Below are 14,122 nucleotides of genomic sequence, written 5' to 3'. Positions count from 1 at the left end.
TCCTCCCCTGATTTTCATGGTGGTGGGCCCCTCCCTCCCCCCAATCTACAATCAACAGCTCACATGTTTCACATTACATTAATTACGTAACTGGGATTACGTAGGTGTAGCATTACTCGTCCTAAAAAACCCAACTAAGCCAACCTCCCAGCATATCGCGCGGGAAAAGACCCGGCCGTGCCGTTTTAGTCGGGATTACCCGATTACTAGTAGTAGTATCGATGGATCGCGCGAAGCAACAATTTTTTTTTGAGGGGGCGATGCACCTAGTTTAAAAGGAAAAAAGGCGGTACACTCACAGCACTCCGATCGCGGTCGCATTGCACCCCACACACATTCGGTCCTGCACACGGCTCACGCAAACGGAACACGCTTCGGCTTGCCTCTTCACTGACACGTGGGACTGCACTTGGAGAAACCGACCATGCGCCAAACTCCCCCCGCCCACCGCGCGAAAATCCTCACCCCCCCCACAGCCAAAAATTCCCCCCAAATCCGATTCAACCTCCCTTCGGCCAACTAGCCAATAATATTCCCCAAACCCCCTCCCCCTGTCCCCCTCCACTCCATTCGCTCTGCCAAAGCCGCCCTCCCCGCCGCGCCGATACATCGGCGCCGCGGTCCGGTGATCCTCTCGCTCCCACAGTACGCTCTCGTAGACTGCCTTCCTCTAGCCGCGCCGCCACCTCTGGCTACGTTCTTGTGGAGGCGCACGGCGGTCAGCGCCGCCACCGCTGGCGACGTTTGTGTGGAGACGCACGGCGGTCAGCTTCTCCCACGGTACGCGCATTCTAGATTGAGGCCCCGTTCATGTCGGTGTAGCGCTGAATGTTAGTTGATAGACGTTGTTAATCTCACTGTTTGCCGAAGTAGTTTACTGTCAATATGCTCTGCTTAAGAAGCTTCCTTGCCCTATTCTGCACTCAATCTGCTTAGCTGAGATGGCATGCCAAGGCCGATTAGTTGCTAAAATATCCTGCCATATATTTATTGTGACGTAGATTGCCATGGTCTAGTAGCCAATCTGTTAGGTGAAATAGCTCTACACTGTTTTATACTCGATCTTTGTTGCTGCGATGGCCTTCGATAGTTCGATGGCTGTGTGCTCGGCCTCATTGACTACTGAAACAGCCTGCCATAATTTGGGACTCAAATTTGTTTGCTGAATTAGCTTTACATATATTTCGTTACTTAGTCTGCTCGTCTAAATATCTTGCCATAGCTTTAGACATCGACCTAGGTATTTTTTTCCTGGACTTCATAAAAAGGCATATATGTTTTTCCTGTAATATCTAGTAGAAGAACTAATTTGTATGTCTAATAGATGGACAGGACTTGGATAACTTCTGCTCGAAGATTCTCCGCTGCATATGTCGAGGGGGTTGAAAACTTCATGAACTTTATCAGAGCTGAGTACGGTGGTCCGAAATTAGATGTGCTCTGCCCGTGTAGCAGTTGCATGAATTCAGTTACAAGACCCCACTCAACTGTGCAACATCATCTACACTTGTATGGGATGTCGGTCACATATACTAGGTGGGTTCATCATGGTGAAGCTGTGAACGTCAATGTTATTGACTACGTGGAAGCAGCATATCACCATCTTGATCTACCTGATGCTCAGGTGGAAGAGGAGGAGGAGGAGGTGGTGGCAGAGCCAGTGAGTTTGACCAACATTGAAACAATGCTACGAAATGCTCGTGCATTCCGTGAACTTTCACCTGCAGAAGAAAAACGGTGGGCCCGCATTTGGAACAATGCAACGTTGCTGTCACCCCATGAAATAAGCTATCAGTATTCTCAGCTATGGTCACCTTTCAGGTGTAGACATCTGAGCGGATGACCAACAAATCATTCGATGCGATGTTGGCTGCTTTCCGCGAATCTTTCCCAGATGCGTCTGAGCTGCCACACACCTACAGTAAAAGGAAGAATTTCCTTTGTGCAGTTGGAATTGGATATGATATGATCCATGTTCGTAAGAATAATTGTGTTCTGTTCCGGAAGGATTATGCCAACTTAAGTGAATGCCCGAAATTCAAATCATCAAGATGGAAAGATGGTGATGCTGTGAAGAGGATTCCTCATAATGTTCTGAGACATTTTCCAATTATACCAAGATTGCAGAGGTTGTTTCATGATACTGAAACAAGAGAGGATGTACCGTGGCAGTCTAGGAACCAAGAGTACAGAGATCAGAATGTAATGAGCCATCCATCTCATGGTAGTGAGTGGAAAAGCTTCAATGATAAACACAAAGAGTTTGCTGCTGACCCGAGACACATTAGACATGGCTTAGCTTCAGATGGATTTAACCCATTTGGCCACCAGAGCGCCACATATAGCATGTGGCCAGTGCTTGTTATCCCTTACAGCATGCCTCCAAATGTCTGCACCAGAGAATCAAACTACATGATGGCCTTGCTCATCCCAGGTCCAAAAAGTCCTGGAAAGGATTTTGATTTGTTCATGGAGCCTCTTGTGGAGGAACTTCAACAGCTATGGAAGGGTGTTCTCACTCGAGACCTATATAGCAGCCCACCAGCTGATTTCTTTCTACGTGCTGTTATAATTTGGTGCATCCATGATTATCCTGCTTTGGGCACTATGTCAGGGCGAACGACACATGGTTACAATGCATGTGTTCGCTGTGACAGGAATCCGCTGTCATACGCAATACTTAGCAAGATCTGTTACATTGGACACCGTCGTTTCCTTGCCAAGGACAAGTCGCATCCTAGAAAATACCGAAGACATGTGTTCAATGCAAAGCATGAAAACCGTGATGCGCCAAAGAGGCTCACCGCCGATGAGTTGCAAGTGGAATTAGAGAAGGTCAGGCATATTACACCAGGAAACCATCCTGGTAATGGTAGCGGGAAAAGGAAGTGTGGCAGGGTAGAAGAGAGATTATTGTTTACCCACAGGTCCACTCTGTGGGACTTGGAGTATTGGAAAGATTTGGATCTGCGGCATAATCTTGATGTGATGCACATCGAGAAAATATATGTGACAGCATTATCAGCACACTTCTTAATATTGAAGGCAAGACGAAAGATACCTTAAAATCTAGGATTGATTTGACACACCTGGGTATCAGAAAGGATTTGCAGGTGCAAGATGAAGGTAAACCACGGGATATAGCACCAGCTGTGTTCGTCTTGGACAAGGTAAAAAGAAAAGAATTCTGTGAGGTCCTGTCACGTGTGAGATTCCCACATGGATTTGCTTCCAACCCTGAAAGGAGAGTCAGTGCAGATGGAAACAAGGTACAAGGGTTGAAAACTCATGACTGCCACGTCCTACTTTCAAAGGGTTTTACCTGTTATCCTTAGAGGATTGGGCCGTCCTGACTTATACAGAGCAGTTGCAGAGTTGGGACAATTCTTCAGGGAACTCTGCAGTAGGAATATCAGGATAGATGCTTTGGAGCGTCTTAGAGACAAGATACCAACTATCCTATGTGACCTTGAGAAGATATATCCTCCAGCCTTCTTTGATGTGATGGTGCATTTGGCTGTTCATCTACCTGATGAGGCACTACTTAGAGGTCCAGTACAGTATGGCTGGATGTACCCTATTGAAAGGCGGCTAGGCACTTTCAAGTGCTATGTTAGGAACAGAGCTAGACCCGAGGGTTCCATTGCAGAGGCCTACATTGCTACAGAAGCGTTGACATTCTGCTCAAAATACATTGAAACAGCTGATCAGCTTAGCAAAGAGGTGGGTGAAGACAATCCCGGGCTCAATGTTTTCGATTATTCTATTCGAGTTACAGGGAAGAGTCGACAAGAGGACAAACCTAAAGATTTGGACAAAATGGTTTGGTATGTGTTGAATAACTGTCCTGAGATACTACCTTATATCAAGTAAGTGCAGTACTGCAGCTTATACATCGTAATCTACTAAACTTGCAGCACATTCTTATATATTTAGATGTTTGACGCGATCACTATGTTGTGCAACATCTACAAAGAGGAGTTACTGCCGCAAAATCCAAGAAACAGTGACAAACTGGTTATGGCAGGATTTGCGAAATGGTTCAAGAACCATGTAAGCTTTTGAAGTGCACTGTCAGTTTTTTTAATATATTGAGTACATAAGATGATCAGCTTGTCTATTTTCTAACCATAGGTTAAGAAGATGTGGGAGGATGGGCAGGCAGTTGATGATGCCCTTTACTCACTAGCAATGGGTCCTGATACTCGGGTAAGACATTATGAATCTTGCGTTGTTAGAGATGTGCGCTACAACACCCTTGCACGAGACGAAGGCAGGAAGACACAAAACAGTGCCATCATGAGCACGGATACGTATGACAAAGAGATAACTGAAATGTATGCTAACATAACAGACATTGTTCAGTTGCAGTATATCTCCAGTTTCGAGGATCATCGGTGTGTGGTTCTGTTGTGTTGTCGTTGGTATAACCTGTTTTCCAGGATCGCAAAACCCAGAGCTGATGATTATTTCAAATCCATCAATGTCAAGGCAGCGTACTAGACCAACGAGCTTTTTATTTTGGCAAATCAAGCAACACAGATATTTTTCCTGGAAGACACATTTGCACGTAGCGATGACTGGAGAGTATTGCGAAGGTTTGAGCAGAGGAATTCGTTTAATGAAGTTGCACAACAAGATGATGCTTACACTGCTCCTGATGTACAAGATAACACAGATGTTCCTAATATCTTTGAGAACCATCACGTCAATGATGCCGGGGAAAAGATTGCCTGTCGTGCTGTGGACATACAAGAGTTGATCAAGAAGAAGCCAACGTTCGAGGACGTTGAGGACGAAGAAGAAGATGACACCGTGGGGAATTACGATTCAGACTGATACACATGGCAAAGATGTTGACGCTGCTGCTGCGTATGATGATTACATTGCTTTTGTCGTATTTGCCCGTCAGAAGACGTTTTTATCTACTATGTGAAATTGTGTTTGCTATGACAACTGAAACCTGATGAACATGTTGTTTAGTATTTTGCTGTGAGAACATCACTTGTTATGTATGCTGATTTGTGTTTGGTGATTGTATGACAACTAAAACATGATGACATTGTTGTTTAGTTGTACTCATATTTGGCTGTGAAACTTGAATTTGATGACATAGTTTGCTGTTGGACTGCAATTTGCTCGACGTCTTCGAATGAGAACAAAGCTGACCCGACAGGGCCTCTGCTATTTATTTATTTATATGAGCAAAAGGGGATACCCCCTGATTTCCATTAATAGAAATCATTAGATGTTCACAACACTACGCCCATCCTGCTACGCAGGTTTCATTCATTACTAGTTTCAGCAAAGTGCTCATGTCGTAGCCACTGAATACATCACGAGTGCTACATACACTGCAAATAAAGAGACAATCATCCTACAGTGCACATCGATTTTGCCCATTATCTTCACAAAGTCTTTCATCTCCTCATTGCTGTCAAGGCCGTTCAGCAGCTGTTGCTTGGCCATGATCAGAGGAACTGCATCTTTAATCTTCTGCTCTGCATCTTCCTCTTCTGCCGTTCCTTCAGTTACTTGTCCAACACCCCAACCTGCTGGTATTGGGATTCCTCGGCTAACCAAATAATCAGCGTAGATGCATTCCCCCACATCAGCAACTTCCCAGAAATACAAATCACACGAATCTTCCCTTTTCTGCACGAATCAAATTGGAAGATCATCAACCAAACTATTAAAAAAATCAGCAACTGAAAGCAGCAGAACAACACTTAAACATATTATTACCCCATGATTTGGGCATTTGTAGAAGACTCGGCCAGGGTTGCGGATTGTGGTTGAGACGCGACGGATGACTCTGCGTGATTTGCAGCAGTGGCACCACACCAACGACAGCGGGTTGCGATGAGCAATCGGCTGCGGTGCGCGTGCCGGCGGGGGTGTGATGAGACCCACAGGCGATGGTACGGGTGGCGACTTGGCGCATATCTGGTTGTTGCCTGCTGAAGAGCAGGTGGACGAGCAGCCAGCGGACATGGGTGCTGCGGCCATAGCTTCTGATGGTAGGCAGAGTAAGTAGAGAAGAGGAGAAGCGAACGTTGGATATGTCAGTTTCATTACTTGCAGAGTAGCATAGCACCATATATAGTCATAGTCTAGGTTTGGATTCGAACCAGCTACAGGAGGGACCTCCTTGTTTTGCGAAAAAAATTATTTCTCCACCTGACAGCTGGGACCCCCCGGCTATATCTTCGCACGGAAGGAAGTGCCTCCTTGTTTTGCGAAAAAATTATTCATCCCGTTGACAGCTGGGACCCGTCAGATTTGGTGACTGACTTGTGGGCCTACTAAGCAGACGTGTACGCACGGCTTTGTCAAGTTAATCAACAAATGATTCTAGCAGCTGGACCGTTGGATGTTAATCCAACAGCCGTGCTCCTTCTTCAACCTCTGTTCTTGCTCCTGTCTCCCGTGGGCGGCACCGCCACTGTGCTGCCGCGCACCCGAACCAGTGAAGTTTCCCAGTCCTCTCCATCTGCGACTCCACTGCCCCGTCTTCCCCATCTCCGGGTCGTTCCAGTCTGGGTGCACTCGGCACGGTGTGGTCAACGTGGTCAACAACCGAGAGTTATCGGAAGATGAGTGTACGTGAGAGGCTGACAGTGGGGACGCACCACGCCCATGGATGCATGCATGCAACGGAATGCGGCAAGGTCAATGTGGTCAAGGAACGATTTCCATCGGAAGTATACTGTACGTGGAGAGTCTCAGCTGGGTCCACGGCCGCAGCAAGTAAGTGCCTCCTTATTACGCGGAAAATAATGATTCCTCCAACTGACAGCAGGGACCCACTGGACGGGCCACCGTATTTTGTGAAAAAAAGTTTGCCCCATGACTGGTGGGACCCACCTGACGGGCCACCGTATTTCGCGAAAAAACGTTCCCCCCGCTGTCAGCTCGGACCCACCGGAAGTGCCTCCTTATTACGTACAAAAAAATGAATACTCCCCCAGCTAGCTGGGACCCACCTTGGTGGGAGGCTGACTTGTGGGCGTACTAAGTTGACGGGGACAAAGGGCTTTGTCAACTTAGTCAATATGAACGATTCTAGCTCCAGTGACCGTACGATGTCCATCCACCGGCCGTAGTGCTTCTTCAACCTCTGGTCTTCTTTCTCCAGCCGCCCAAAGCAGCGTCGATCGTGCCGCATGCTCCTGCCTCCCATGGCCGGCTGTGCTGCCGCGGAGGCCTCACCGCCCCTACTATTCCCACCGCTGGCCAGGCCCTGCAGCGACGGCAGCCTCACACCATAGCCGAACCAGTGAACCCTCATACTCCTCTCCGCGCGGGCTTCCACTGCCGCGTCTTCCCCGACTCCGCGTCGTCCCCTTCCTAGGCCTCGCCGTCGTCCACCGCCGTGGTGCTCTCCGCCCGGCGTGGTCAACGTGGTCAAGGAATGACTTCCATTGGAAGAGTACTATACGTGGAGAGGCTGACAGCTGGGTCCACGGCCACAGCCCAGTTTTTTTGTGATTTGCCAAGTAAGTCATTTGTCAGGCCTGTTGGGCTGCAAATCTTTCAAGACGAGGAGAGCTTTCATTCGGCTAGCCGAAAAAATGGCCCATCAGTAATGAGGAATGGGTTGTACATTTTTAAAACACATCAAACCGGCAATTAGTTTCAAATATCTTTTTTTTAATTTCGAGATTTTAAATTACATTAATTTTTATGCGTGGAGAATTTGTTGGATTTTATATTGATATACATTTATTTTTAAAATCAGTTTGAATGTGAGTCGAAATTTCACGATTAAAAACAGTTCGGACCGCACCGAAATATGCAAAATTTCATATAATTTTTTAACCGTGGCCACAATATGGGCTGTAATGCTAACAAAAAGAATATGGGCTCCAAAAAAACCTTAATAATTAGCAAATGCGCTGTAAATTATTAGAAATAAGGGCAGATGGGATGTATGCTGTTTTCCACACATTTGAGGCTTTCCTAAAAAAAGGTTGACACACAAGCAGTGACTGTTGGATGGCCATCCAACGGCCGTCATGCTTCTTCAATCTCTGCTCTTCCTGCTCCAGCCGCTCAAACAAGCGCTGGCGGGACTGCCTGCTGCCTCCTCCCCGCGGCCGGCTCTGCTGCCGCGCAGGCCTCACCGCCCCACTGTACTCCCATCGCTGGCCTAGCCATCCCTCTACTCACCCACACCTGCTGTTATTCTCCGGCAACGACAGACGAACCAGTAAACCCTCGTACAGTCGTACTCCCCTCCGCGTGGGAAACAACTGCCGAGTCTTCCCGGCCTCCGTATCGTTCACTTCCTAGGCCTTGCCGTTGTCCACCGCCCTGATGCTCTCGGCGCAGCCTGGTCAACGTGGTCAACGACCGACATGCATCTGAAGTGGACTATACGTGGAGAGGCCGACAGCTGGGTCCACGGCCGCACGCAAGGAAATGCGTCCTTATTACGCGCAAAATAATGATTCCTCCACCTGACATCAGGGACCCATCGAAAGGGCCTCTGTATTTCACGAAAAAAACGTTACCGCCGCTGACAGCTCGGACCCACCAGCTTTATCTTTGCACGCAAGGAAGTGCCTCCTTATTACGCACAAAAAAATGAATACTCCCCCTGTTAGCTGGGACCCAGTATAGTGGCAGGCTGACTTGTGGGCCCACTAAGTTGACGGTGATAGAGGGCTTTGTCAACTTAGTCAATATGCACAATTCTAGCTCCAGTGACCGTACGATGTCCATCCAACGGCCGTAGTGCTTCTTCAACCTCTTGTCTTCTTGCTCCAGCCGCCCAAACCAGCGCGGTCATGCCTCGTGCTCCTGCCTCCCGTGGCCGGCTGCGATGCGGCGGAGGCCTCACCGCTCCTACTACTCCCACCGCTGGCCAGGCCATCCCTCTACTCACCCACACCCCCTGTTATTCTGCGACGACGACAGCCTCACACCGCAGCGAACCAGTGAACCCTCGTACTCCTCTACGCATGGGCATCCACTGCCGCGTCTTCTCCGGCTCCGCGTCGTCCCCTTCCTAGGCCTCGCCATCATCCACCGCCCTGGTGCTCTCGGCGCGGCGTGGTCAACATGGTCAAGGAACGGCTTCCATCGGACGTGGACTGTACGTGGAGAGGCTGACAGCTGGGTCCACGGCCTCAGCAAGGAAGTTCCTCCTTATTACGTGCAAAATAATTATTCCTCCACCTGACAGCGGGGACCCACCGGACGGGCCATCGTATTTCGCGAAAAAATATTTGCCCCTGACTGCTGGGACCCACCAGCTACATCTTCGCACGCAAGGAAGTGCGTCCGGGCAAAAAAAATGATTTTCCCCCCTGACTGCTGGGACCCACCAGCTACATCTTCACAGGCAAGGAAGTGCCTGACAGTCGGGACCCACCTGGTCGAAGCGTATGTAGTGTTGTCATCCTGGTCGCGAACGTGTACGTACATGTATACTGGTGGATGTAGAGGCGCGCACGTGTCGTAGTAGAGGCGCGTACGTGTCGTAGTAGAGGCGCGCACGTAGCATGTACACGTACGTACAGCGGCCAGGGTGCAAGAAAGAAAATACGGCCATGTATGTGTACATACGGGCGGGGTCTCGAACGCCTACTCGCGCATACGTACGGCCAGGGCTCGTGTACATGGCTGGGTCGGAACGGAGAAACAGCGTCGTCGTCGTGTTCATGGGGAGGCAACGGAGTGCGTCGTGTTCATGGGGAGGCAACGGAATGCGTCGTGTTCATGGGGAGGGGTGTGGCGTACCGCAAAACGGAGGAAACAGACCTCCTACGGTCGAAACTGGGGTCCTGTTGATCGGGAGGAGTGTGGCGTACCGCAAAATGGAGGAAACGGACCTCCTACGGTCGAAACGGGGGTCCTGTTGATCGGGAGGGGTGTGGTGTACCGCAAAACGGAGGAAACGGACCTGCTACGGTCGAAACGGGGGTTCTGTTGATCGTGAGGGGTGTCGCGTACCGCAAAACGGACGAAACGGACCTTCTACGGTCGAAACGGGGGTCCTCTTGATCGGGAGGGGTGTGGCGTACCGCAAAACGGACGAAACGGACCTCCTACAGTCGAAACGGGGGTCCTGTTCATCGGCAGGGGTGTGGCGTACCGCAAAACGAGACTCCACGGGATACTGTCCATCTCCACCGTCGACCTCCTCCAGCCTCCACGGGCTACCGTCGACCTCCTCCAGCCTCCACGGGCTCCTGTTCATCCAGCCTCCACCGCACGCTACTCCACCGGCTACTATTCAACCACCCCTCCACGGGCACCCCTCGACCGTCTACTGTTCATCGAGCCCTCCACACCATGGGGTCCTGTTCAACCACCCCTCCACGGGCACCCCTCCACCGTCCACTGTTCATCCAGCCCTCCACCACACCACGGGGTCCTGTTCATCCAGAGGCAACGCCACCGCTCACTGTTCATCCAACCCCCCCCCCCAACGCTCACTGTTCATCCCAGAGGCAGCATCGATCGGCTTCAGTTAGCAGCAGTAGCGAAGGAATCGCTCGATCGGGTTCAGTTAACAGCCATCGATCGATCGCTCGGGTTCAGTAACGCGTAGCCTGCAGTGCAATCGCTTGGGTTCAGTTAGAGCCCAACGCCTCGCTCGGGTTCAGTTAGAGCCAATGCCTCGCACACACACGCATTGTGTACGAGAGAAACGCGCATCGCTCGGCCCCCGACCTCCCACCGTAACTGGGAACTCCCTGAAATTTTCCTCGCCCTCGCTTCTACCACGGTTTTTCCGTCATGGACGGCCCAAAGAATGTCATGCAGCTACGTCTCCGGCCCGCCCAGGACGAAAAGCCCATTTTCTGTCATGATTTTTTGTCATAGAAGTAGGAGCCCACCACATCTATGATGATACCGGGTTTTGTCACAATTATCGTCATAGAAGTGTCATATGTATGACAATTTTTTTTCGTTCGGCCCAAAATGTCACAGATGTGTCTTTTTTTTGTAGTGGTGGTTGGCGGTCTCGTTCTTCCCCAGCTGCTTCTCGGTCTCCAGGTCCTTGGCCAGGGTCCCCTCCAGGGCCTGGGCCTCCGACAGCATCCCCTCGAGACCCTCCAGCTTCAGCTTGAGGTCTTTTATGGAGTTGTTGGCCTCGGAAAGCTGCCCGGCCCTGCTGACGGCCGTGCCCTGCGCCTCCGTCAGGGCGCCGTTGAGCGTGTGCTTCTCCTTGGACAGCTTCAGGGCCTGGTCCTTCAGCTCGTCCCGCTCCACCTCCGGCTCCTTCACCCTGCCGGCGTGAACCAGTTCCTGGGCATCGAGTGCCTCTCTATGCCTCTGCTCCCGCTCCTGGGTCAGCTGCGCGACGAGCTTCTCCACCTCCTCATCCTTGCCACATAGCGTTGCATCAAGCTTCTCCTCACGCGCGGCAAGGTCCTCCTCCTGGGAGTCCAGTGCGGCCTGGTGCTGGGTTCGAGTCGCCTCGGCTGCGGCGGCCAGGTTCTTCGCCGTCTCCTGGGCCTTCTCGATGTCGACCTGCTTCATGGTGAGCTCCACATCACGCTTGGCCAGCTCGCCCCGGGCGGCCTTCAGCTCCTCACAAGCTTGGTGGAACCAAGTTTGCATCTCGGCGACGCGTCCCTTGAGGTCCGCCTCCGCCTTGTCCACCATGGCCATCCTGGACTTGGCCTTGTCCAGGCGGGCGCGGTGGAGCACCTGAAGCTTCCGGAAGCTGGCGCCCATGGCATGGAGAAGCCGCTCCTCTTGAGAACCGTCACTGCCGGTGCTCGGCTCGTCAACAACTTCGAGCCCGGCGGCGGCAAGGACCTCCTCGTCGAACACCTCTCCCTCAACGGGCGCCCTGGAGCTCGAGGTCCCTGGGAGGTGGACGAAAAGGTCATCGCTCACCTTTAGATACCTGCCGGAGCCAGAGAGGCAGAGGAGGAAGGCTGGTCATCAACCACCTCCTCCTCGGTAGCGGACTTGCCGGCCTCCCCGGCAGACCCCTTGGCGGCGTCCTCAGCAGCGCCCTTGGAGGCCTCCTCGGCGGCGATCTTCTCGGCCTCTGCCTCGGCGGCCTTGGCGACGTCCTCGATGATGGTGTCTATGTCCTCTGGGTCTACCGAGGGGGGTCTGGATACCGAGAAAGGGATGAGGCGCAGCCAAGACGAGGATTCAGAAAGAAGAAAAAGCAAAAAGGGACGGAAGGAGAGTGGCTTACTCGTGCCGGGCTGAGAAGCTGAGGTCCCCTCCCGCCAACATTTGGCGCCAAGGCAAAGCCACCAGCGCCCGAGTTCGCCTCATCCTCCTCCGTGTGCATGGGCTCGGTGCTTGGCGCCCTTGCCGGGGACGCCCCTCGGGGCGGCGTGGTCGATGGGGGCGGCGTGTTGGGGGCAGCCCTCTGTGGCTCCTCCTGCTGCTGTCCTCCTCCTGCAGTCACGGCAAGGTCAGCACCAAGTGATCGTGCCCCCAACACACGTTGACGAAGGGCGAGTGATGAACTTACGTTGGGGGCTGTGCTGGGGGCTGCTGTCCGGGCTGCTCAACACCACCAGCGGTGTGCCGGAAGCGCCTGCCGGGGGCTTGCCGCCCGTCAAAGTCCTGGCCCTCTTCACCCTCTGGGCCAGCGTCTCCGTGTCCCTACAAAGATGAAAACAATACAAGATAAGTGGCACAGTTCGAAGAGACGGAGATGACAAAGAGGGGGGAGAGAACAAGAAGCTTACTCCTCCTCCTCCACCTCCTCCTCTGCTGCCTTCCTCTTCCTCCTTGGGGTGAGGGACCCGAAGTCAAAGATGACCTCCGTGTCGACGTCTGCCGAAGGAGGGAAAGGGGGTGGGGTCTGAGCGCGCTTGGACAAACAAGAGGCGGATGCTTTCTTCTTCGCCATAGCGGCCTTCACCACTCTCTTCACAGCCGCGGCCCTCGTCTGGCACGCGGACGTCTCCTGGGCTTGCCGCAGTTGCGCGGCCCTGCCGGGCCGGACCGGCTCGCCAGAGGTGGCCCGCCGCAGGACTCGCCCTCTCCCCCAGACCGGAGGGTCGATAGCCTCGGCCTCCTCCGACGACGACTCGTCGACCACATCTTCGACGAGAGGGGCCCAGGTGCCGGCACTGCTCGTTTCCCTAGCGGACTCCGCCCACTGGGCGAGCTCCTTTTCCTCCACATCCGCCGCGGCCTTGTCCTCCACGCCGCTGGCGCTCCCGGCCTCCCTGGCGAGCTCCGCCTCCGCCGCCCTGGCGGTGATGTAGTCCAGCTCCGCCTGGGTGGTGTCCTGGACGAGCCGCGGCTCAGCGCTGACGTATTTCTCCTCCAAGGTGTCAAAAAACTCCTGCACCTGATCTTCCGCCGGCTCGGCCCAATTTGGGACGAGGCCGTGCGCGTTGAACTCCGGCATCAGGGCGATGATGTCGTTTCGATGCGAGTTGTTGCTCAGCGGGACCACCCCCACCGGCAACTTAAATGAGGGCCCCCTGGTGGCCTTGCCGGCCTTCGCGGCGGCCTTCGCGGCCTTGCCGGACCGCTCGACCTCGCCGTCGCGGTTCACGTCGTGCTAGAAGAGCCGCTGGCAGAAGTGGGCGTGCCCCATCACCGTGAGGTTGTGGTCGAGGCCGGGGCAAAGCCTCATGATGTCGGCTGCATTTGTGAACAGCCAGGCCATCCTCCCCTTGTTGTGCAGCGGAGCGATTCGGCGGCGGATGAAATCCGCCCCGATCATCTCAAGGGTGAGCCCGGCCTAGGTGAGGCAAAGAATCCTGGTGGTGGCGACCGTGAGCTTTACATCGTCAGCATCGACATTGCTCCAGTCGTTTCTGCAGACCGGCGGCGCCTGGCGAACCTGGCAGAACTCCTGTGGGTCGTCCTCCTCGATCCAGCACCACCAGCCCCGCCATTCTTCCCATCTCTCCTTCTGGGCGCCCTCCGGGTATGTCCCCTTGGATCTTGAGATCCAGGTGACACAGCCGGATATGGCGCCTCCCTTCTGGATCCGAGGGAAGAAGTAGTGGCGGAAGAGCGCCGTGTTGGGATGCACCCCGACGAAGCCCTCATAGAGGTGCGCGAAGAGAGCCATGCATGGCACGACATTTGGAGTGAAGTCCAGAAGATGAAAGCCGTAGGTGTGCATGATATCATTGAAGAAATCAGAGAAAGGGGAGCAGAGGTCGCAGGA

Source organism: Aegilops tauschii, chromosome 3 (genome assembly GCF_002575655.3).
Source record: "Aegilops tauschii subsp. strangulata cultivar AL8/78 chromosome 3, Aet v6.0, whole genome shotgun sequence".
In the NCBI taxonomy this organism is placed as follows: domain Eukaryota; kingdom Viridiplantae; phylum Streptophyta; class Magnoliopsida; order Poales; family Poaceae; genus Aegilops; species Aegilops tauschii.
This window is presented reverse-complemented; position numbering follows the sequence as displayed.